Here is a 24,994-nt window from a genome sequence, read left to right on the forward strand (position 1 = left end):
ATTCCTGATACCTGATCCCATGGACACCTCATGATCACCAGGCTGGTGTGTTTCTTCCATGTGGACTTTGTTACTTCTCAGCTAGATGGCCGATTGTTTATCTTCTAGCCTTTAAGACTCCAGAGGCTATATCTTTTGATAGCTGGGTTCCATCAACCTTCTTCACCACATCTACTATGCGCCTATTTTGTCTTCAGTGATCATGTCTAGAAGGTGAGCATTACAGAATGCCAGGTTATTAGAGCAAAGTGTTCTTGCATTGAGGGAGTACTTGAGTAGAGGCCCAATATCCTTCTGCTACCTTAATACTTAACAAATAAATATATGTACATAGATCTATTTCCCTATCATTATATATAAATATATTTGCATATGCACATGCCTGTACTTAGACCTCTATAAATCCCTGGGGAATACCAAAATTAGACTTTTGGGCCAGGCATGGCACCCCACCCTTCTCCTTGTGCTAATCTCTCTTCTTGCTTTAATGGAAAGTTCCAATTCATTTTTGAGACAGCGCAAATCGTTCTAACTTTGCATGGCTTTATTTCTGACACTCTAAAATACGAGTCATCATTGTCATTGCAGCCAAATGTGCCTCCATTGCCCTTGTCCCAATATGTGGCAGCCATTTGCTTAGGCCCCAGTCTCTCTCACCGTCTACTAGCATCGAAGAATGGGAACAGGTATTCCTACTTTGCAGCATAATGGCTGATATACGATTAGCCCTTAATAAACACTGTTTAAGCTTTACGTTTTCAACATTTAATAGAGTGTCTTTTGTAGGATTTCCCCCCACTTTAATATATTTCTGGTTGCTATTATAATAGTATTATTTTAAAAATATGAATTTTCTAACTGCTCCTGGCTGATGACAATATTTGACGTTATTGACTTTTGTATTTTGATCTTATATACAATAGTATATATATTGACCCAAAAAACACAAGTTATATTTGTCTCTGACATGCAGTGATGGTGAGGGCTGGATCTTCACACACAAAAGACACACCTTCTACTTTGCCAGTCTCCTTTTCATCCTAGAGGGTGAGTTGTGATCTGTGTTAGAGTTCTCTAAAGAAACAAAACTAGGACACTCATGATTCTATATATCTATATCTGTCTATCGATTGATTGATCAATTGATTGATAGATAGATACAATGTAAGAAATAAATAGCTAACTAGTTCACAGAGGAGTACAAATAGCTCAGTTCAACTCAGTTCCGTGAGACAGTTAATATACTGGCTGTTCTTCAACTGACGAGGGCTTCTGGGTGCAAGTCAAGAAAGCAGACAGCTGAGTCTTCAGTAAAGCACAGGCAGTAACATAAGGCAGGTCACCAACAGTCAGCCAGATTAAACTTCAACTTTATTAACCCCACATGTATTTATTGGCCAGGTTGGCACAATAATCCTACCTATCACAGGGTCTGTCTTTATGATTCCAATCATCATATGCCTAAATTGTATTTAGCAAAACACATTGTGCCTTGTAGCTTGAGAAAGCTGGACTATACCAAAGAAGAAGAGGATGAAATATATAATTCTGAATTTTTCTATGAGAATATGAATGTACTTTCTAAAATGAGATCAGGTATCAGACATCAAAGACCCAGAGCAAAAAATCATAATGTGAATGAGGGAGCAGTGGGGAGTGGAGGCCCAACGCCAATATGTAAGCAATTGGACTCCCCCTTACAGAAGGGTTTTGGGGAGAAGATGGGTCAGTAAGGGTGCAGTGTAACAATGATGAAACATACAGCTTTTCTCTGGTTCTTTAATGCTTCTTTCCCCTGACTATCATGACCCTAATTCTACCTTACAAATCTGGCTGGACCAGAGCATGCATATGGATACAGATAAGAGCTGGAAACACAGGGAATACAGGACAGATAAACTCATTGGGACCAATATTGAGAGTAGCTATATCAGGAGGGTTAGGGAGAGGTGGGGGGAGGGGAAGTGATCACAAAGACCTATCTATAATCCCCTCCCAGGGGGATGGACAACAGACAAGGGAGTAGGGGATACATCAGTGTAAGACATGAAAAAATAATAATAATTTGTAAATTATCAAGGGTTCATGAGGGAGTGAGGGTGTGGAGAGGGGAAAAATGAGGAGCTGATACCAAGGGCTCAAGCAGAAAGAAAATGCTTTGAAAATGATGACGGCAACATATGCACAAAAGTGCTTGAGACAATGGAAGTATGTCTGGATTGTAATAAGAATTGTACGAACCCCCAATAAAATTATTAAAAAAATTGAAGATCATAATAGAATATATTTGGGTGGGGATAAATTGTCTTGTCTTTATCATTGGTTTGGAGTTTGACGACGTATGTGTGCTAATCCTGTTGGCAACCATTATTTTTTCAAATGCAATCCCCAAGGATAATTAGGTATTTTAAAGAATTTTGAAGCTAATGAAGAATAATAATTGCTAATATATAATGATCAATGTTAATATATAACTCTTCTATAATCCTGGTTCTTAAAACCACTGATTAGGACAAAAATCACATACTGCATGTTCCCATGAAATGTATACATTTACACTCTAAAATAATGAATTCAATAAAATTCTGATCTTAGTATTTCCTAATGTTAATCAAAACTCTACAGTGTTTATCTTCCGAAGATCTTCTATACTATTTGACACCATATTGATGATATTAACATAAATGTTTATCTAGTCACAAAAATAATACAACTTTGAATAAGGAAACACAATTATGAATAATTAAGCAATCTAACAACAGATGGACAAGATGGTGGTGGTTCTTGTATTCAAAGAAGATCAACTAACATGGGGGTTTTTGCTACATGTTTCCTTCAATAATATTGCTTGCTCTGGACTAAACTTGATCGGGGGCTTTATTCTTCGAAGTCTGTGAATTCCCTCTGAAGCGCAAATGGTGCTGTTGTCATGTCATTCAAGCTGATCTTCCAAAATCTTTGATTTTGTAGTTGAAGAAACAAAAAAGGAGAAGCACTCCAATTCTCACATCACTGAAAATGACAGCGATCTTTTTGTAACCTTGGCTGCTAATGTCAATCAAGGAAATAGCTGAAAATCATACCTTGACATCCTGGCAGAAGCGATTGATTATCAAAGAAGATGCCAGTTCTACAGAGCTAAGGATGTTCACATAGACGGCGCTTTTCTTTGATGCGATACATGTGCACATGGAGGAACTCAGTCATCAGTGGCAAGATGAGCAGGATAAAGTAGATGATAGTGCTATCAAGGAGGAAGACAGGGGATCAGCTTCTGTAGATTCATGGCCATCTGGGGACAGCTAGTTGGATGGTGAATATTCACAACAGAGAAGGGATCAAAGTAGGAGCCAACACAAACGAAAGAAAGTAAAGATAGGGATAGAAACTTCAACTCAGGAAGAAGGAAATAGAGGGAAGAGAAACACATCATAGTCACAAATGAAAAAAAGTATATAAATGAAGTATTTGTGTATGTACTGATTACTGTATATTGCTGACCGAATATCAGACAAGGCACCTAATTTTACCACAAAAACTGCATTAAAATGTGCTGAAAAACTCAGCTTATGCACAGGTGTGTATGGTATGCTTTAACCATTATAACACATATGCTGGAATTTCAATGGTAACTGCTTTGATTAGGAGATCTCTTCAGCGCTCACACCATTGTTTTTCAATCAACACTTATGCCTCAAACCATTAAAAAAAGAAATAAAAAATATTAAAAACCTGGAATTTAAATGGAAATCAAATGATGTTATACTGTAACCTAACAACATTTGCAAAAATCTACTTTACAATGCTGTCTGATAGAAAGGCTATATTCATATATGCAGAAGGCAGTCACCAAAGACTTAATCCACATTGGCACACTGCAGATGGAATTTGGGCTTCCACTGTCAGCCCCAGCTTCAACACACTGGGTGGTTCGAATTTAAGCTCTAATACCGTTCCGTCCACTGGATTTGGATTTTATTGTTTACAATTCTTGGATCACGAAGGCTGGTGTGCTTCTTCCATGTGGACTTACTGATACTTCTCTGCACCAACAGACTCAAACATAACAAGGAGTAGAAGGATGGCGTAAGGTCAAGCAATGTTCCATTTGTTGTATTCAGGGCCTCAATGAGTAACAATTGTCCTAAGCAGCAGCACCAAAGAACAATTTTTATTAGAAATTTTTATTATTTTATTAGCAATGAAAAAAGTCATTGGTCTTGTGAATTTCTATCATGTAACCTCTAGCTCATTTCTCCAAGTCTATTTCTTCTTCTTTGCTTCCACCTTTTGCATTCTGATAGCCAATAATTATCAATGCATGTTTGAACAATTTCAGACTGGAAAAGGTGGTAGAATCTTTCAATTTCTTCAGTAACTCTAGTGGTTTTTGTGTAAACTTGAATAATAGATGTGGTAAGTGGATTCTATTGTAGTTGTATAGATAATACCCTATTACAGATAACATTGCACTTGAAAAAGATAGTGATGTGTTCTTTTGAAGATGAATGATATGCCATTCTTCTTGATTTCTTATTCCCAGCATAGCAAATCATATGGTTTTCTGATTAAAAATGACCAACAGCATTCATTTCACCTCACTAATGTCTAATAGATTGATATTTATGCATACCATTTCAGTTTGATGACTTCCAATTGTCCTAGATTCATGTCTTCGGGGGATTCTTTGCAGAGCGGTGGTAGCAACAGCCAGGCACCTTCTACTTCTTCTGGCCTGAAGGTTATGGAGACGGACACCTCCCTGGCCCTGTTCCTTATGACGTGACCCTTGACAGCACATACATTGGACATTTTCTTCTTATTGTCAGTAATGCAGTGTCACCATATATCTGAGCAGTTCTTTTCATTTGCCCAATTTTATTCTCTTTCCTCTTCTTCATTCCCCTTATTTCCTTCTCCCAAATATTACTGGAGTTTCTGAATTTGAGAACTAGTTTAATAAATTCTGTGAAATTTGAGCCTTTTGTTCTTCAACTATTTCTATTCCCCTGTTTTTCTATGATCTTCCAAAACTCCAGTAACATTTATATTGGCCTTTATTACAATTTCTTATGTCTACTATTCTCTTGAAAATGTTTACATCCTTTTAAATTTGTGTTTTATTATTTCTATCTTCCAGGTAGTTCATTTCTCTTTTATGACACATATGCTTTTCACTAAATTCCCAATTTTAATAATTTCATTTCTAGAGAGCAAACTGATTCTTCTTTGCCAATTGTGATAATGCGTTATTTTTGTTAAAATTTCAATATCATCTTTTATTTCTTTTTAAATTGTTTCATTGGGGCTCATACAACTCATCACAATCCATACATACATCAATTGTGCACAGCACACTTGTACATTTATTGCCCTCATCATTCTCAAAACATTTGCTCTCCACTTTAGCCGCTGGCATCAGTTCCGCATTTTTCCCTTTTATTTCTTTAAGCATTTTTACATTCTATAGCTAATGCTTTGGATATCAGTAGCCTTTTGGTCCATCAAATTCTACCACATATTGCTTCTGTCATCTGTATATCACAATGGATTATTTTCTCATGTATTCACTAATTTTAATGACGAACTCATGTTTTAGAACTTTATCTGTGAGTTTTGTTTTGGAATAAGGAGGATTTGGGGGACAATCTTCAACTTAAGCCTCTTACATTTTCTTAATTCATTATGAAAAATTATGAATTATGGCTCCCAGTCAATGTTATTGTTGAATTATGTTTAGGAATTCTCAGAAGGATTTCTTAAACATAGCATTCTTCCTCAAGCCTAGACTCAGCAACGGCCTGATATAAGCTGACTCTTTTCTTTTTTAACCAATGAGGTATCAACAATGAGGGCCATTTTATTTTCCGACCGAGTGTTTGTCTACCCTACACCAATCTTAACCCTAACCCTAATCCTAACCCTAACCCTACAAAAATCTCTTTCTTTTTCTTTTTCTTTTTAAATCATTTTATTGGGGGCTTATACAACTCTTTTTTCCCTTTTCTTTTTTTACATTTTATTAGGGACTCATACAACTCTTATCACAATCCATACATATACATACATCAATTGTATAAAGCACATCCATACATTCCCTGCCCCAATCATTCTCAAAGCATTTGCTCTCCACTTAAGCTCTTTGCATCAGGTCCTCTTTTTTTTCCCCTCCCTCCCCGCTTCCCCTCCCTCATGTGCCCTTGGTAATTTATACATCGTTATTTTGTCATATCTTGCCCTATCCGGAGTCTCCCTTCCCCCCCTTCTCTGACGTCCCTCTCCCAGGGAGGAGGTCACATGTGGATCCTTGTAATCAGTTCCCCCTTTCCAACCCACTCACCCTACACTCTCTCAGCATCGCCCCTCACACCCTTGGTCCTGAAGGTATCATCCACCCTGGATTCCCTGTGCCTCTAGCCCTCATATGTACCAGTGTACAACCTCTGCCCTATCCAGCCCTGCAAGGTAGAATTCAGATCATGGTAGTTGGGGGGAGGAAGCATCCAGGATCTGGGGGAAAGCTGTGTTCTTCATCAGTACTACCTCACACCCTGACTGACCCATCTCCTCTCCTAAACCCCTCTATAAGGGGATCTCCAGTGGCCAACACTTGGGTCTTGGGTCTCCACTCTGCACTTCCCCCTTCATTCAATATGGTATATATATATATATATATATATATATATATATATATATATATATCCATACATATATTCTTTCTTTTTTTTTTTTTTTTTTGCATGATGCCTTATACCTGGTCCCTTGGGCACCTCGTGATAGCCTGGCTGGTGTGCTTCTTCCATGTGGGCTTTATTGCTTCTGAGCTAGATGGCTGCTTGTTCACCTTCAAGCCTTTAGGACCCCAGACACTATTTCTTTTGATAGCCGGGCACCATCCGCTTTCTTCGCCACATTTGCTTATGCACCCATTTGTCTTCAGCGATCCTATCATGGAGGTGTGCAGCCAATGATATGATGATTTTTTTGTTCTTTGATGCCTGATAACTGATCCCTTTGGGACCACTCGATCACCCAGGTTGGTGTGTTCTTCCATGTGGGCTTTGTTGCTTCTGAGCTAGATGGCCGCTTCTTTATCTTCAAGCCTTTAAGACCCCAGTCACTATCTCTTTTGATAGCCGGGCACCATCAGCTTTCTTCACCACATTTACTTGTTCACCCACTTTGGTTTCAGCAGTTGTCCCTACACAAATCTTAACCCTACCCCTAACCCTACCCTACACAAATCTTAGCCCTAACCCCAACCCTAATCTGAACCCTAACCCTACAAAAATCTTAACCCTAACCCTAATCCTAACCCTAACCCTAACCCTACACAAATCTTAACCTTAACCCTAATCCTAACCCTAACCCTAACCCTACACAAATTTTAACCCTAACCCTACACAAATCTTAACCCTAATCCTAACCCTAACCCTACACAAATCTTAACCCTAACCCTAATCCTAACCCTACACAAATCTTAACCTGAACCCTAACCATACCCTACACAAATCTTAACCCTAACCCTAATCCTAACCTTAACCCTAACCCTACACAAATCTTAACCCTAACCGTAACCCTAACCCTACACAAATCTTTGGATTTGTCTTCTATCCCCCATATGAAGGGTTTTATAAAACTCCAGACTTTAAATAAGCAGAACTGGCAGGTAATCTCACAGCAATTTTCAACCCAGTGCTTGCGCATTCCTGTTGGTTCTATGAGGAATTCCCTTTAATGTCCGTAACCTCACATACCTGCATTTATGTTCCTGTATCTAGGATGCTGCTATGCTATATCCAGAAGAGGTTTCAATCCAACTTTGACTGGAAGCAGGCCTTCTTTCTTGTATGCTTCTTAATGTTACTCGAGGTATTAACACAAAGACCCACCTGATTATGACTTAAGCAAAAGCTTGCAGTGTCTTTCCATGATAGTCAGCTTCGTCACCCTGACCTGGAAAACCCGGCACTACTCAACTTGTTCTCTCTCCGCTCTACCCTTCTCTTACTTTCCTTTTTACTCATTGAAGCACACTGGCCTCTCTGATGTGCCACGTGCATGTGTAAGCATGTCTCAACATCAGGCTTTTTGTTTTTGTACTTTTCTGTCTACCTGGATCTCTCTCTAGAAACTCATAAACACCTTGTCATTTCCTTCCATTTTGGTCTTTCACTCGAATGTCACCAATCGAAGATGAATCCTATTCTTTATAGAGTGGTACATGTATTTGTTTGAGTATTTACTCCTACTTTCTAGAATATGATTACTGCAAAGCTTGTCCTTCTTCTTCATTGCTGTGCTCCTAATAGCTAGACAGTAAATATCTGCCATCTATACTCACTGCCACTGAGTCAGTTCTGAGTCAGCAATGCTACAGGCCGGAGCAGAACTGCCACTTAGGGCTTCTCCTCCTCCTTCAGCAGGGCAGCTGGTGGGTCTGAAACACAGCCCTTGCAGGGAGCAGCAATGATTAACCCAGTGATTAACCGGATGTGCCACTAGGACTCTTCTGCCACATAATAGGCTCTCAAGTATGTACTGACTTCACAGATGAATTTCACCTCCAGTTAATTTTTTAAAAATGGAGTCATGCTTTCTTAGACTGGAAGCGATTTTCTGGAACAGGTGCTTTGAAATGAACATTAAAAGAATATTCTGTAGCACATGCAATCACTTCTTCTAATTAATGCGTCAGTTGAGTTTTGCAAAGTGCACAAGTGCCAAGGAGCTGTTTCCTGCAAGCACGTTTGGTAGTGGTCAATATTTATTAAGTGCCAAGGTGCTAGATTAGGTGCTGTGGAGAGTGACCAGGCTTCAGTTCAGTCAGTGTGGGTCCAGGAAGCAGAAGAAGTAGAGGTGTGGAGTTGGTCTGCCTGGTCCCTTTCCTCAGGGCCCTTAGGCTTCTCCGCCCAGATGAAAGGAGGGGGCTTTAGACAAAGTGGAATGATTCAATGTTGACTACTACCACTGTTTCCCTCAATCCAGATTTTCTTGTTGCCAAGAAAATTTCGTCAAAGAAAGTAAGAAGGAAGGTTGTCTTGGGCCACCTTGTGTTTGCATTGGACTGGGTGCGTCTTCGTAGGGAAACCATCAGAGCTTCATGTTGTAAGCACACAACTCAACCCACTGCCAACTGACTCTGCTCAAAAAGCAGCTGTTAACTCACGTCACTACGACTGTGCTTTGCTCTGACAATTGTTCTCCTGGTTCCTCTAACTCCTCTGCGTTTTGACTCATTTTGGGGTAAAATCATTTCCAGCTGCAAGTCAGTCTTCCCAACAGTTTGAAACCACCAGCTACAATAGCATTTCCTGTGCTCTTTAAATGGTCATGTGACTTCCATAAACCCCATGGGAACCCTACAAAATCTTGCCATCTCTGCCTCGGAAGAGCATGCTGGCTGGTCTTAACGCTGTGTATTGTCAGCCATTGTTTTAGGAGTCGGTCGAGTCTTTATAAAGTTGACTTTTTACCTTGATGGTTTCCTTGGTGCATACCCAGCTCCACCATTTACCTCCTTCAGTCATCCATGGGGGATGAGCATTGTCCAGCAGGGCTGAAATGAATAGTGGAAAGAAGCTCTTTCAGGGTCATTGAGTCATTCCAACTCATGGTGACCCCATAGGACAGGGAAAAAGTTCCCCAGTGGGTCTCTGAGCCTATCAGTGTTTACAGGAGCAGAAAGCCTCATCTTGCTTGATTTGAGTGGCTAGTGTTTAGCAAGGTCAACCCACCACACCACTAGGACTCCTAGAAAGAGTCCAGAGAGGAGTGAAAATCCAAAATAAGGAGCCATACTCAGCTCAGGATGACAAAGTACAGCGCCCTTGGCTGAGATGCTAAGCTGTATAATGTAATGTAACGTACTGGCCAAAGTTAAGTATCACGGTCTCCAGTCTTCACTTGGGAATAAAAAGGTTGCACAATGCAATGAACATAGTTAATGTCAGCAAGGTTGTTACTTTGAGGATTACATTTAATAAAAACTTACTAAGGGCTCATTAGGTGCCAAGCAATTTTCTAGAATACAAAGGTGGGCTAGGAAGAGACCCTGCCCTCAAGGTGTTCAGTGTACCCAAGTGGAACGCAGACACTCCCTACTCCTTTCTGCGAGAGCTGAGTAGCGTTTCCAAATCCAGGAGTGGCTAAACCACTCCTTTAGGGTTTGTTTTAACAAACATATCACTGCTGAGGCCATCATTTGACTTGGGTTGGGTGGTAAGTTATAGCCTTATTTCCCTGCACCCCCTCTCCTCCTCCCTTTAATAAGCTTTCATTAAAAAAATTATCCAAACCCTGCAACTGACTTAAATTATTATGTTATTGCTTAAGATGTCTTTATTTTTTTCTATTTTGGTATATAACATGGATTACATTGTGATTATGTATAAGACCGCTTAGTGTTAACTGTTTTAACTGGATTCAACCCAGCTTGTTCCCTGTCCTGTCACTAAATATCACAAAGTGTTTTAGAAAATATAGGGGAGGTGGAGGTAAAATGTATAGAAGGGACTAAAGAGTAATATGTCAATGAACTGCTGATCTTTTTCATGTCGTAGCCATATTTTTTGAAGGTCAATCATGAACAGAGAAAGGAGAAGATAATGTTACTAATGAAATCAGGAAGGTTGGTATTAGAGTGAGTTATGTGTGGAGTGCTCACCACAAGGTCAGTAGTTCTAAGCCACTAGCTGCTCCATGTGACAAAGACAAGGATTTGTACGTTCGTGCAAGATTTGCAATCTCAGAAACTCAGAAGGGTAGTCCTGTAGACTTGCTGTGAGCCCGAATGGACTAGATGGTGGTGGGTTCCGTATATTTCTTTGTTTAACGCATTTGCATCCACTCACCGAAGAAGGAGTACTGTGTGCTGTGCTAGGCCCCGGGGGATTTGGGATTAAGGCAGCTGTCATCTCCGTCCTTGAAGACTATGTACTTTATTAAGTTGGGGGGTGTGGAGGGAGGCATCTAATGATATAAAGGAGAAAGAGAGACAGGAGCCTACGCAGAACAGGAATACTCTCTTCAGCTGAAAATGGCCATGTGGAAAGATAATCCTCAAAACCTGCCCAAATCATGAGTACTGGGGTTTCTATTTAAATTTCTGCTTATAGCATTTTGCTCTGTGTTAGTCATTTAGACACCTTTTGGCAAAGAGAGCATGGCATGGGTCTGAATTCTGGTGGAAGTTCTGCCCACTTCTAGCTGAGTGGCTTTGGGTTAGCCCTGTCTCTCTGACCACAGGACCTCCTCCTCAGAAAACTGAATCTGCTTACCACAGGAGGAGGCTGCTATGAGCGAAAAGTACTGCCGGACCTGACAGCTTTCCTCACGAATGGACATGTCAGCGGGATGAACTCTACATTTTCTAGTTGACCATCTTGGACTTTCAAGAGACCACGAGAAGATCGTACCAAGAAGGTCTCTGGATTACTTGCTGGTTTCCAAGTTTCTGAATATTAGGTAACACTGATGTACAAGTATAGCTCAAAAAACCCTCAAACCTTAAACTCACTGCCATCGAGTCGATGGGACTTGCAGTGACCCTATAGGACAGGCTAGCGCTGTCCCTGTGGGCTGTGAGCCTGTAACTTGTGGGAGTAGAAAGCCCCGTGTTTCTCCTCCTCCTGCTGCCCTTGAGACCAGCAGCCCCCTGTGTAATCCCTGAGCCACCAGGGCTCCTGTGAAGGCTAGTACACGCATACGGTTCTAGCCCTGCTGTGTTTGAAGGAAGACCTGCGACATCATGACTGACGCAGTGGCTGCAAGGATGGCTCAAATATAAGAACAAATGTAAGGATGGCCCAGGACCGGGCAGTGCTTAATTCTGTTTTATGTGGGGAAGCTATGCTTTGGAACTGACTCCACGGCACTTAACAGCAGCAGCAGCGGCAGCAGCAGCAACAACAACAACAACAAACAAGAGTTCTCTGCAGATTCTCAAAGCAGCCTGTAGCTTCAGAAAAAGACTAAAAACCTCAGGTTTAAACGGCATGCCTGGCCGGGCGGGAGGGGTGGGGGTGTAGAGAGTGCTTTATTCTTCTGGGTACACTAAGACCGAGCTTCGTGTGCTGCACCTGTACCGGGGTTAGGCATTATCAAGCAGTTCTTCAACAACTGATGGAGACTCTAAGCACAATAGAACAAAATGCCCCTACCCTAGACTTCTTCATTTTTTAGAACAAAACAACAAAACTCAGTGGCCCCTGGCTATGACAAACTTTTGCAAAAATCCCCCTCACTTGAGGATAAAGTAGAGATATACGCTTATTTAGCCCCTTGGATCATTCCAGTGGCCCAGGGCACGCTGGGAAACACTCATGTAGACGGCGTCTGAAATCTCCTCAACACTGTGGCGGTAGACGGTGTCTAGTGGTAAGTGGGTGGTGCTTCCTCATGAGGTGCACCGAGGTGGTCAGTGGTAGAGTTCTCACTCTTCATGGGAGAAGTTCAGGTGAGATTTCTAGCCAAAGCATCTCCTACCCATAGTGGAGTTTTCTAAATATGTCACATGAATAAGTATCTAAGTGGATATATCTTATAATGACAAATATTAACATTTAAAGAAACCCATTCTCATAGTAGGAATTCATTCATTTCGTAAAGGTAGAATATATATATATATATATATTGGTTTAGGCATTTCATTTTGATTAAATTTATCAATTATTGTCAAATAAAAGGTGCCATCTTAAAAGGATTGTCTACTGTACAACTTTAAGAAAAAACTTTAAAAGAAGTTCATTATTTCTTTGCTGTTTGTTTTTTCCCCCAACAAACCTGGGGAAGCACCTCTTCTTCTCTTTGTTGAGTTTGCAGACGGTTCTGCTTGTTTGATTGTGTCAGGGTTGAAGGCTGCTCAGTCATGCGGACCTCCTAAGCGCTTTCCTCCGAACACATGGACGAATCTGGTGCACATGTGCATCTTGTAGGAGAAGGCAGAGCCTAAAAGCAGAGGCAACTTCGGGGAAATACACACCAAGCTTTTGGCAATTTGCTTATATCTGCTCTGGTTAGATATTTCTTACAAAAATGCAAATCTGGCAATAGTGAAACTGTCCTGACCATTTCCTGAGATTGTAAAACACAGGTCCAGACACCATACACAACAGCCATGTAAATTCACATGGTGCCGTCCATGTGGTGTTATCATAATGCTGAAAGAAACAGAAAAGTTCCGTGTACTCTTTACCCACCTTCCCTCAATGGTACATTAAGATGTGTTTTACAGAAAAAGAAAATAGATTACTGAGTGGTGTCTACAGTAGGATCTTATCTGTATTTTTAAAAATTAAACATAGAAAATTGTTAGCAACAGGCTTCTCTAAGAAAGGGGTTGTGCTATCTGGCAGGAGGAGAAAAGCGAGGGACTGTTGCTTTTGACATGTCTGTACTAGTCCGTAAAGCTGTTGTTGGCGGCATTCAGGTTGGCACTGACTCCATGTGGACCTGAGTGGTCCTTTGCCACCTTCAGGATCGTTGGGATGCTCAAGTGCATTGCTGTGGTCACAGGGTATTTTGATTGCCTTCCAACCAAGGATTGCTGTACATTCATTCTGTAGCCCTACAGTGAGCAATATTTGATTGCGAGTCTTTGGGTTGTCAGTGACTGCTCTTTGGAAGAACATCGCTAGGCCTTTCTTCCTGTCTATCTTTGACTGGAAGCTCACTGACACCTGTCTGCTGTGAGTGACTCTGGGGGTATTTGAAATACCGGTAGCATGGATTCCAGCATTGAAGCAATATTCCAACTACCACAGTATGACAGATTGACAGTTGTGTGAAATCAAAGCCAAACCCACTGCTGCTGAGTTGATTTCAACTCTTGACAACACCATGTCATTGGTCACCAGGTCGTTCTTCCACAGTGCCACTGGGTAAGTTTGAACTGCCAACCCCTAAGTTAACAGTTCAGGGTACTAGATCTATCCATCAATGTACCTATCTAATGTTTAAATTATCACGCATTACTTTGCTCTTTGAAAATAATATAAAGAATAAATTTAGGAGGATGATTGCTATGAGAGAAAGTCAATGTAAATTCATTCAGGGTATAAAAAATATTCTGATAAACACGACAGGTTTAAAAGTAGCAGAACCCACAATGCATCATTATCTTAGGGACATTCGGTGTCCTAGGACTCACCACCACCATGCTCATGGGACATATCCTCTAAGAGGGCATTTTTTTTGTGAACTACACACCGCATTTTCTATGACTCCATCACTGTTGGATCCTTTAGGCAAGATTAGGCTGTATAGTTGGAAGTCAAAGATAAGGTAATTCTAAAAGGCTTTGGTTTCTATATTTAATGTAATTTGCTGGCAGAATCATGCTTTGCCTATCTCTCCCTAAGCCAGTTTTTCCATGGTAGCTAGAATTCAAATCTGGCCTTGGAATGCAATCTTGACTATTTTAAGCTCTCTGAGTCCCCATGTGCTTTTTATCAACCTTTCTCCATTCTGCAACTATTTGAATGATCTGGGGCACAATCAAGCATGCATTCCCATCTGTAGTGTACCAGTCAGCAGTGGGGGCGGTGCCTTCCAGCATCACGTCTCTGTGTGCTTCAGCATACGCATTTGTACTCTTCGGTCTATCTGTTTGGAGCCTTTCCAAATTCCACCCACTGCTCCACTGTGGGGGGTCGGAGAGGGAAGGAGAACATCAAGGGTAGGTGACCACCGCAGGCAGCAGGGTCAGTGTGTGTGACATAACACTCAATTGGTCACTGCTAATGTATTTAAACATTTGTTTTTGAGTAATTCATCCCTGGCACATTAGGAGGCTGTTAATGGTGTTAGAGAAGAGTAATTGCTGTTTCCGTGATTAAGTTGAAATGAAAACAGATGCATAGTTAACAAGACATGGTATTTATATGGATATTAGTAAGTTGTATAAATAGATTTTTCTTCTTAGAATGATAGCCGGAAACACATGAATCATTCATTGTGTTTATGTGACTGAATGAATGCTGATTCATTAAATGGAATTACTGAAGTTGATTCATAGGAAGAACACTGTCATGTCTACTTTCTATTTATCAGAACCAGCTCAAATTAATGAAAACCGAAAATATACTCTATAAGTCACATTGGCAATCTCCCACCTCGCAGGCAGGTACATATTCATTCATTCATTCATTCATTCGGTGTATATTTGTTGGGAACCGACTGTTGCCAGGTCCTATTTTACAGGCTAAGGATATAATGGTGAGCAGACAGATCTGTTCTCTGTTTTCATAGAATTTACAAAATCTGGGGTGGAAACTGCCACTAGTAAAGAAGCACTCAATGATTATGTAATTATCACTGAGTCAATTGCTGTGAAAAAACGGCATGGGCCTGTCTGACCTCCCCTGGCTTCCTCCTTTCATCACGGGGCAGAGGTCAGCCATGTCTCCATCCTTTATCTTTTATCTCTTCTGATGTCAATTGTTCCTCCCACAGCACTCTACTTCTATGCTGTTGCAATGGCCACACCAAACTCACAGATGATACGCACGATTAGGGGGGTTTATTAGGGAAGTTAAAGGATCAATAAACAGTAAGGTTACAGCCACTGGTTCTCCTCGGTAAGTAGACAAGTCTCTCTCAAGTTCTCAGCCCCTTCATGGATCAGGAAGCCAGTCTGCTGCCTCCCAGCCTCACAGTCTCTGTGCTGTCCCTGTTCTAGCTCATGGTCTCCTTGTATGGGCCTCTGGTCTTAGCCTAACTCCTTTGCTCTGTCTTAAGATCTCACTATGCCTCAGCATCAGGGGCCTATGGTCTCAGCCTCTGCTACTTCAGAAAGAGAACTCAAATATGCTTCCAAAGTGGTTCTTACACAGGAACGGCTTTGATGGAGGGGTGGCTTTTGTCCTTTAGCAAAATGTTTCCCCAAGCAAACAAAGAAGGCCGACTTGCTTCATACTCTCTCCTACGGTGGAGACTCAGGCTGTATCCCACCTGAATACTGTAACTGCCTCCAAAAATGGGATCATAACCACACAGATAGAGGCTAGGAGATATGATATATCACATAAGTGATTATGGCTAGAAGGGCCATACTGATTCACTTTATCTCAAGTGCTCTGAAGGTGAGGAGTAGTTCCTATGAGAATGTCTGAGATGACAGTCTGTGAGGACCAGGGTGCCCTTGCCTAGGAGCAGTGCTTGAACTGAGATATGAGGAATTTTGAAAGGGGTTCCTGGTTAGCAGAAGGCCAATGACTACTGTGCTGCCATTTTTCCAGCACTGGGAACAATATGTTGAGGGTTGTGGGTGGGAGAGAAGATAACAGATGGTCAAGGAGGAATCCAAGGGGTTGGGGGAGCTAGTTGGTTGGTCCATGGAGAAACAGGTTTAAGGAGCTAAGCATGAGGTTAGCAAGGCATTAGAAACCCTGGCCAGAAATGAGAAAACTCTGAAGGGTCCTAAGCATGAGCAGATGTGCTCCCCTTCCTTCACCCATAACACATCATGCCCCCAAAGAGACATAGAGCAACGGTGCTCATATTTGTAAAGACAGTCGATCACTGCATTATAGTGTAAAAACAGCCTATTAAAACTTTCATGTTCTTACTTAGGATTTGATTCCCAAGGAGATTTTTAGTAATTAAACATATCGTTGTTTTTGTGATATGCCTATCCCAGCGTCCCAGTTATGTGTCTATAAGCACATTGCACACATCAGGGCAGAGCCAAGTTCTCAGGGACACCAGGAAGGGGCACCACTATGTCAGAGCCTTGTTGGACTTTTGTTGTGCTTATGGACTTAAGAACACCACACACTTGGGAAGAGATGGGCAAAGATCAATAGAAAGTGGATGATTACAAACTGAGCTCCATACTGTTAATGATGCAAGAGGGTCTGCTGTCTCTCCACCTTGCTGCTCAACACACAGAGCTTTGACAACTAACCACTTACTTGCGTGGTGGCACTCAGGAGTCACTCTGGGCAAAGTGCCATTCAACGGAACTGAATTCTCCGTGGGATAGAATCCGAATGCTTTAGGGATATTTCAGATGCGGTCCATGTGGCTGTACCCTTGTAGGAACCCTTAGTCGAGAAAGCACTGGAACCTCTCAATTGTTTCCGTAGGGATCGTCCACCATCGACAGATGCGTTTCCGCCTGAGAACATGCCAGCATGTGTGGTCAGAGGAGGAGGCCTGAGTGACTGAGTGCACCCTCTGCTTATTTAGCCATCATAGCATGATGACATGAAAGTCTCTGCAGAGACACATATCTCTCAGTAACCACACCAAAGCGGCAATAGCCCACGCTGCCACAGAAGGGCACATTTTGGATCCAGAAAGTAAAGATCTCTTGGAACGTGTGAATTAACTCAGCTGAAACATCCCTGTCAAAGAAATGAGGTCCCCAAATAAAACTAGCCCCAGGGCATCCTCAGGATGGTTATGGAGCCAATAATTCTAAATAAGAGACTAAGGGAGGAAGAAAATCATGCTTTATGCACATATATAAAAATAATCTCCTTTCCTACTAGGCTTTGCAAGCAAGATACTAGAATGACCGTGGCTTTGGGGGGGTAAGGAGAGAGATGTTTATTTGTACTTTTTAGAACAAGAGTGTTTTTCTTTAGCAACTAATCTCAAAAGAATGACGTTTAGAGTCCAGAATAGAAGAACACTTAGCTTGGAAATGACTTTTTATAAATATTAATCAGATGATCCACAAAAATCAAAATGCTGTGAAAGCTATTTTAATCCAAGCTGCAAGTCACTTGTTAGTTCTTGTTACGCACCCGGGAAGCTAGTTCTGCGCTAGGAATACTGCTTTGTTTCTGGGTGCATGTGTGGGGCATCAGGGAATAGTCAGATGCAGTTGGTCCAATGCAGAAGAAGGCGGATTTCCCTGGCCATTTTGTGTGTGCGTGTGCGTGTGTGTGCGTGTGGTAGAATGAATGAAAATGACTATTATGGTGTCATGGAAACCGAACCATGGAAACCTTATAGAAATATCAGGAGATTAAGGGAGGGTGTGTTTAAGAAAGCATCATAGAGGGACTGCTACCAATTGATTCCCACAGATATTATAAAAATAACCACTTTTATCTCTTTATTGTCAGCGAGAGAGTCACAAATTTGAAAATCAAGCTCACTGTTTTGCAGTTTTTCTGTATAAACAACTTGGAAAATAGTTACTCATGCATATTAAACTGATTTGAATTGCATATTCAGTTTGGAAGCCTGGGAAAATGAAGTTAAACAGCAACTGATCTTTGACAGCTCCTGCTTGTTCACTTTCCAACCTCGTGTAGTCACCTACCTCCCATATCACAGCCTTCAAGAAATGATGTTCATTCATGTTATAAAGCTCTGTTGAACCCATCTCTCTCCAGCCCCATCTTTAAGTTATCCCCATTATCACCATACACCACCTCAGCCAAGTCCTTCTCTTGAACACTTAAAAAAACATTTTATTGGAGGCTCATACAACCCTTATCACGATGCATCCATACATCCATTGTGTGTCAAGCACATTCGTACATCTGATGCCCTCATCATTCTCAAAACATAACTTTCCATCTGAGCCCCTGGCATCAGCTCCTCATTTTTACCCTCCCTCCTCATTCCCCTCTCTCTCATGAACTCTTGATAATTTATAAATTATTATTATTTTGTCTTATCTTGCACTGTTGAACGTCTCCCTTCACCCACTTTTCTATTGTCCACCTCCCAAGGGAGGAGGTTCTATGGAGATCCTTGTAATTGGTTCCCCCTTTCTACTCTCGAACATTTTATGGCACTTTTTGCTTTTCTTTCACAGTAAACATGCTGCTTAATGTTCATGTATGAATAGTTCGTTTATTCATTCACTTGTTCTGTTGTTTATTCATTCCGTTATGCTGCCAAGAAGTACTTACTATGGATTACAACTCAATATAAGGAAACAAAAATTCCCACAACTGGACCAACAGACACCATCATGATCAACAGAGAAAAGATGGAAACTGCCCAGGATTTCATTTTGCTTGAATCGACAGTCACTACTCACTGAAGCAACAGTCAAACAAATCAAGCAGCAGATTGCACTAAGTCAGCCTACTGCGTGAGACCATCTACACTCTTAAGAGCACTCTGAGGACTAAGGTGTACTTGATCTAAGGCCTGGCACTTTTCATCATATCAGACACAGGTGGGAGTTGGACAAAGAATATGGAAGACCACAGAGGAATTCATCCATTTGAATTATGGCGTTGGCTAAAAACACTGAAAGAACCACGGACTACCAGAAAACAAACACATCTCGGAAGAGGTCCAGGCGGACTCTCTGTAAAAGACAGGAAAGGGAGACTTTGTCCGCGTACTTTGGATGTAGTCCCCAGAGAAGTGCATCATGCTCGACACAGCAGTGAGTCAGCAAAACAAGAGGCAAACCTTCAGCAGAGGGACTGAGCCAGTGGCTGCAGCAATGGGCTTGCGCGTAGCAGTAGTTGGGCGCCGGTGCAGGATGGAGCAGTGCTTCAGTTTGGTGCACAGTTGCGGTGAACTAGCACCAGTGAAACAGCACTTCATCACAACACATAGGCCGAACACTGCTTCAGCCGCTTGATGCACGGCAGTGGGAAAATGGGGGCAAATTGTGCTGGAGGGAGCTTACCTTTGTATATGCAGAGACAGATAGTCACTGAGGAAATGGCCCATAAGAAGAACGCCCACTGACTAATTGGAGAAATAGACATTTACTCAGCAGCAGCCTGACTTTTAAACACATCACATCATGTCAGTCACCTGCCAACAACCTTCTAATAACGTCCTACCACAATTAGGATCAAATTCAGCCTCTAAACAAATTAAGCATGCTAAGCCATTGAAGAGAATATTTGGATTTGAATATTTTCATTAGGTGAACCAATAAAGGTTCAGGCCTAGTCTTAGAAATGCAAATGAACTTTCAAACCAAACTTTCGTAATCTTTTCGAACCCCATGGTTTCAACCTCTACACAGATGAAATGGAGATGCATTTTGCTTTATACCATTTTCCTAAGCTTATTTCATTTGTAGAAGTTGGTTTTCTTTTGATTATCAGACATTTTCCTGAGAAACTGCTATGTATCAAGTTAGGCAACCTTCCCCGAGAGTCAGTTTTCCCATCTGTACATTGAGCAGTCATGGGGCTCTTAGATGGGAGCTGCTTCAGAGGGACTGAGAGTGGACGTGTGAAATATATTTTTGAAGATTAAATGACCCTCCTGACACGAGTTGCCAGCTGCCGTTGGGTAATCCTGATTGATGGCGGCACCGTGCTTGTCAGCAGGATTGTGCTTCATGGCGGGTTCAATGGCTGATTTTTCAGAAGTACATCACCAGGCTTTTGATTTAAGGTGCCTCTGGGTTACACTTAACATTCGAGAGTATTAACCTTTTGTACTGAAGGACCGCCTGATAGTAAACATTTGATTATGTGTTCTTCCCTTTCACAAATGAGAGTGCTCATCCTTTATTGCTGCAAGTAAACAAACTTACTCACATCAGAACCCGAGGATGTCACGGCAATAAAAATAACATAATTGTTTACTTCGCAGTAGGTAGTGGTTGGAGCAAAGAGGCATTTGCTGCCTGGGTCACTTGGTAACTTGTCATAGGACAGAGCGGACACCAAGCTTTGCTCCGAAGCAGGTATTTCTGTTCAGTTCACCTTCTCGGACTGGTTATTATGCAACGTGTTTGTTCTCTGAGTACACATTGTTCTCATGTGGCCGGCATGGTCACCAACAATTCTTCCTACTTGAGAATCTTTCTGTTGGAAATTACCAGGCAAAGGGGCTGAAAAGACTTGGAAGAGGAGGCGAAACAATCTCAAGGTGAAGCTGCATCTCTTATGAGGCGGTCCTTCACGAGGGAGTTTGTCTATCAGAACTCAGTGTAAACAAAGCTGGGCCCACAGGCACCCCTCCAACTGCCTCTCACCCACACACTTGCTCGAAGTGCGTTCATCATTTGATTACCTTTTCCTGATCATTAAAATAAAATATAATCACTAAAACAAGAAAATATGTTGCTAAAGAAAATAATGATTACTAGTCAGTCTACCTCCAAATAGCTACACAATTTTGATTGACATTTTGGTTATAGCTTTGCAAAAAATATTCTCTCTTTGTCTATATAGACATATTGAATGCTTAAGAGCACTGGCTACTGAAAGAAGACTACTGGCATTAAATCTCACCTGGGTCCCTTATTAGTTATGGGACCTGAGGGAAATTACTTTTTAGCCTCTTTGCCTAATTTTTTCATCTATAAAAAGAAATAGTGATAGGGTTTATCTCCTGGAATGTTGCCAGGATCAGTGCAATTCTCAGATCAGCGCTCAGCAAATGCCACCTGGATATATGGCTGTTGTTCGGTGACCTAGAGCTGGTTCTGACGCACAGAGACACTGTGGTCCATCCTTACACTTGCTGAACCCCTTGTTGCAGCCCAGTCAATATCCGTGTCATCGAGGAGCTCCCTCTGTTCTGCTGATGCTTCACCTCACCTGCTTGAGGGACTGGTCCTTCCGGATAAGATGTCCCAAGGCCATGCGCTGACTCTCGCCAGCCTCACGTAGAGAATGGTGAGGGAGGTTGCATGCTCATAGCTGGTTCTCCAAAGCTTGGCACTTTGAAGATACTCAATAAACATGTGTTAAATAAATGAGACATGAAGTTAGCCATCCAGTGTTAAACCAGCCAGCACCACCAGGCTATGGAAACTTATATGAAAAAGTGAAAGTAAGTGAGGGCAACTTCACTTATCTCAAACATGACATATGACACAGTAGTTGGAACAGAACCTAGGGACTATCTGCAATGTAGACATTTAAAACATAACTTAGTTTAAAACACATATTTCATAAAATAAATGTCAACAATAAAAATAAATAAATAAATGAGAGATTTTTTTTTAAAAGCAGTGAAAACTTTTTGCCTGAGGTGCATCTTTTTGAGTCTTGGTGATTTTTCTTGAAATAATGATAAAGTTCTGTCTCAATTTCCTAATGCGGCTAAATTAAAAATACTTTAAAAGGAAGAAATGCATTTTTCCTCCAGGAGAATGGAAATATAAATTCAAGAGACTGGCTTTAGGGAAAAATCATTTTCTCTTCCAACATTCCTTGACTCCTTTGTGTAGCATGGAACTTACCTTACCTCTTTTGTGCTTGCTCGCTCCTTATATGTAATGAGTCAGTAGGTTTAGGATGGCCCAACAATGATAGATTCTCTGCAGATAAAGGAGTGAGGATTCCAACTGGAGTGTAGAAATGGGCAGAATGATTCCGGAATAAAGTGGGAGGCAGACACTGACGGCAGAGATCCAGGGATCCTTCTTTGCTTTCATGTCCACCTGCTGCTCTTCAATGTCTCCGGGACCTTTCGGGAGGAGCTGAAGGGCTGTATTCCTGAGTCCTGCTCCTACTGTAGACTCGCTGAGAAGGAGCCTGTGTCCCTGAACTCCACTGCCTCCTGCATGTTGTTGTTGTTAGGTGACTTTGAATCAGTCTTGACTCGTAGTGACCCTAGTAACAGGACAATGCAACCCTGCCATTCTCACATTATTGTGATGTTTGTCACAGCTACTGACTCAATCTATCTCTTCCTGTGTCTTAAGCTTTCCCCCTGATTCTTTACTTCACCAAGCCTGGTGTTCTTCTCCGGACACTGGTCTCTCCTGATAGTGTCCTGAACACGTGAGTTTCTCCCAGCCCTGAGCAAACACCAGGACTCTGTCACTCTCTTTGAGACCTCAGAAGAAGCTCTGTAGCTCTTCTCCAAGCAAAATGCTATGGTACCTCCCAGCTCAGACAAGGGAAACATTTCTAACCCAAGTTCTCAGAGAACGCTGGTTCTCAGGAAAGACCCAGAGCTCAGGGTTTTCAGTCATGGGCTCTTAGAGGAGAGCGGTGCGCGGGGGTGCGGCAGGGAGAGGAGGTGTGGAGGCTGGCTTCACCGAGGCGCTTTGCCCACAGGGCCTGTGCTGAGGCTCCTTTTCCAGCCTGGCTGAATGGCATTACATCACTCTCTTTCAGTTACAGGAAATCCAGTGAGTGCCAGGCACAGCATCTCTCCCCGATCCAAAGCAAACAACCCCTCACCTCCTCGGTCTTGGAGGCTGAGACGCGTGAAGGAAAAGCCAATTCATGGCATCCTTCTGTTGGGTCTGAGAACGGAGGATGAATTGATTGGGTGTGGGGTGGTCTGCTGTCAAAGTCACCGTCACACATCCTGACATCTTCCTTCCTTCCTTCCTTCCTTTTTTTCTTTCTTCTTCAAGAGATATTATCTGCATTCCATTCGACAGGATCCCTGGTTGGACCACAGCTCTGAGACTTGGGGCCTCAAGCAGGTTTTTTGAGCTGATTGTATGTCTAATTCTTCATGTAAAAAGTGAAAGTAATTATGCATCTGCTTTAGAAAGAAGGTTCCTTGGTGGGGAAGCGGTCACATCGCTGGAAGCGTACCCGAGCGTGGGCAGTTTGAACACACCGGCTGCTCCATCGACAGCCTGCTTCCATAAAGACTGCAGCCTTGGAAACTGTCTGACACCCCCACTCGGTCCTCAGGGTTTCTATCAATCAGGACTGATTTGATCTCAGTGGGGTGTTTGTTTTTTTTCTTTCTCATTTTCGTGGAGATGGGATCTTGGAAGAAGTATAGTCAGAATGCTCCTTGGCACACGGTGCCCACGAACCTTGGGCTGGTTATTCGGAGTGACCAATCCCTGGGAAAGGATGTCATAATGCCGAAAGTGGGGGATCTACAAAAAAGAAAGAGACCTTCAATGAGATGAATGATACGCTAGTTGATGCCACATTCTTCTTCATACAACTCCGTTTCTCTGATTATTTTCTCATCATACAGACTGGATAATTGGTGAGAAGAAGCAACCTTGTCACACACCTTTCCTGATTTCAAACCTTGCAGTGTCCCTTTGTTCTGTCGACACAACTGCCTCCCGATCCATGGACAAGTTCAACAAAAGCACAGTGCAGTGTTCTGGAGTTGCCGTGCTTCCCAAGATTATGCAGAGTTGGTTGTGAACCACATAGTTGAATGCCTTTGCATAGTCATTAAACACAAATAAACATCTTTCTTGCATTCTCTACTTTGTATTCAGATCCATCTGACATCAACAATGATATCCTTTGTTCCATGTCCTCTCCAAAATCTGGCTTGAACCTCTGGTAGCTCCCTGTTGATGTATTGACGCAACTGCCATGCCTGTAGAACCAGGGGATACCGCATGGCTTAAAATGAATAAAAATGTGCATTGGAGTCATGTCCTGTCATCATACTTATTCAATCTGTATGCTGAGCAAATAGAGAAGCCGCGTGATAGGAAAAAGAATGTGGCACCCACGTTGGAGGAAGGGTTATCAATACCCTTTGATAGTCATATGCTAAAACTTTCCTTGATGGAAGTGAGGAGGCTTTGAAGCACTTGCTGATGAAGGTCAAGGATTTCAGCCTTCTGTATGAATTACAACTCAATGTAAAGAAAACTCACATCCTTACAACTGGTCCAGTAAGTAATCATGATAAATATAGAAAAGATTAAAGTTATCAGAGATTTTGTCTTTCTTGGATCCATAACTGATGCTCCTGAAAGCAACAGTTAAGAGATCAAAGGACGAATTGCACTGGTAAATATTTTGCACAAAACCTCTTTAAAGTCTTGAAAAGCGAGCAATTTACTTTGAGGTCTCAGGTGGCCCTGACCCAAGCCAGGGTATTTTGTATCAGCTCATATGCATGTGAAAGTTGAACATTGAGAAGGGAAGACTGAAGAAAATGAATGCATTTGAATTATGGTGCTGGAGAAGAATATTGAAAGCATGAGGACATCCAAAACACTGAACACACCTGTCTTGGAAGAAGCGTAGACGGAATGCTTCTTAGCTTAGAGGGAAGGATACGCTGAGACTTCATCTCAGGTACTGTGGCCATGTTTTCAGGAGAGACCAGGCCCTGGAGAAGGACCTCGGGCTTGGCAAAGGAGTGA

General features: G+C 41.9%; 1 pseudogene; it reads left to right on the top strand.

Moving 5' to 3' along the window:
* Positions 1-1,457: 1,457 nt before the first annotated feature.
* LOC142440148 (U11/U12 small nuclear ribonucleoprotein 48 kDa protein-like) overlaps positions 1,458-24,994 on the top strand; it is a 41,141-nt pseudogene continuing 17,604 nt past the window's right edge.

Source organism: Tenrec ecaudatus, chromosome 2 (genome assembly GCF_050624435.1).
Source record: "Tenrec ecaudatus isolate mTenEca1 chromosome 2, mTenEca1.hap1, whole genome shotgun sequence".
Classification (NCBI taxonomy): domain Eukaryota; kingdom Metazoa; phylum Chordata; class Mammalia; order Afrosoricida; family Tenrecidae; genus Tenrec; species Tenrec ecaudatus.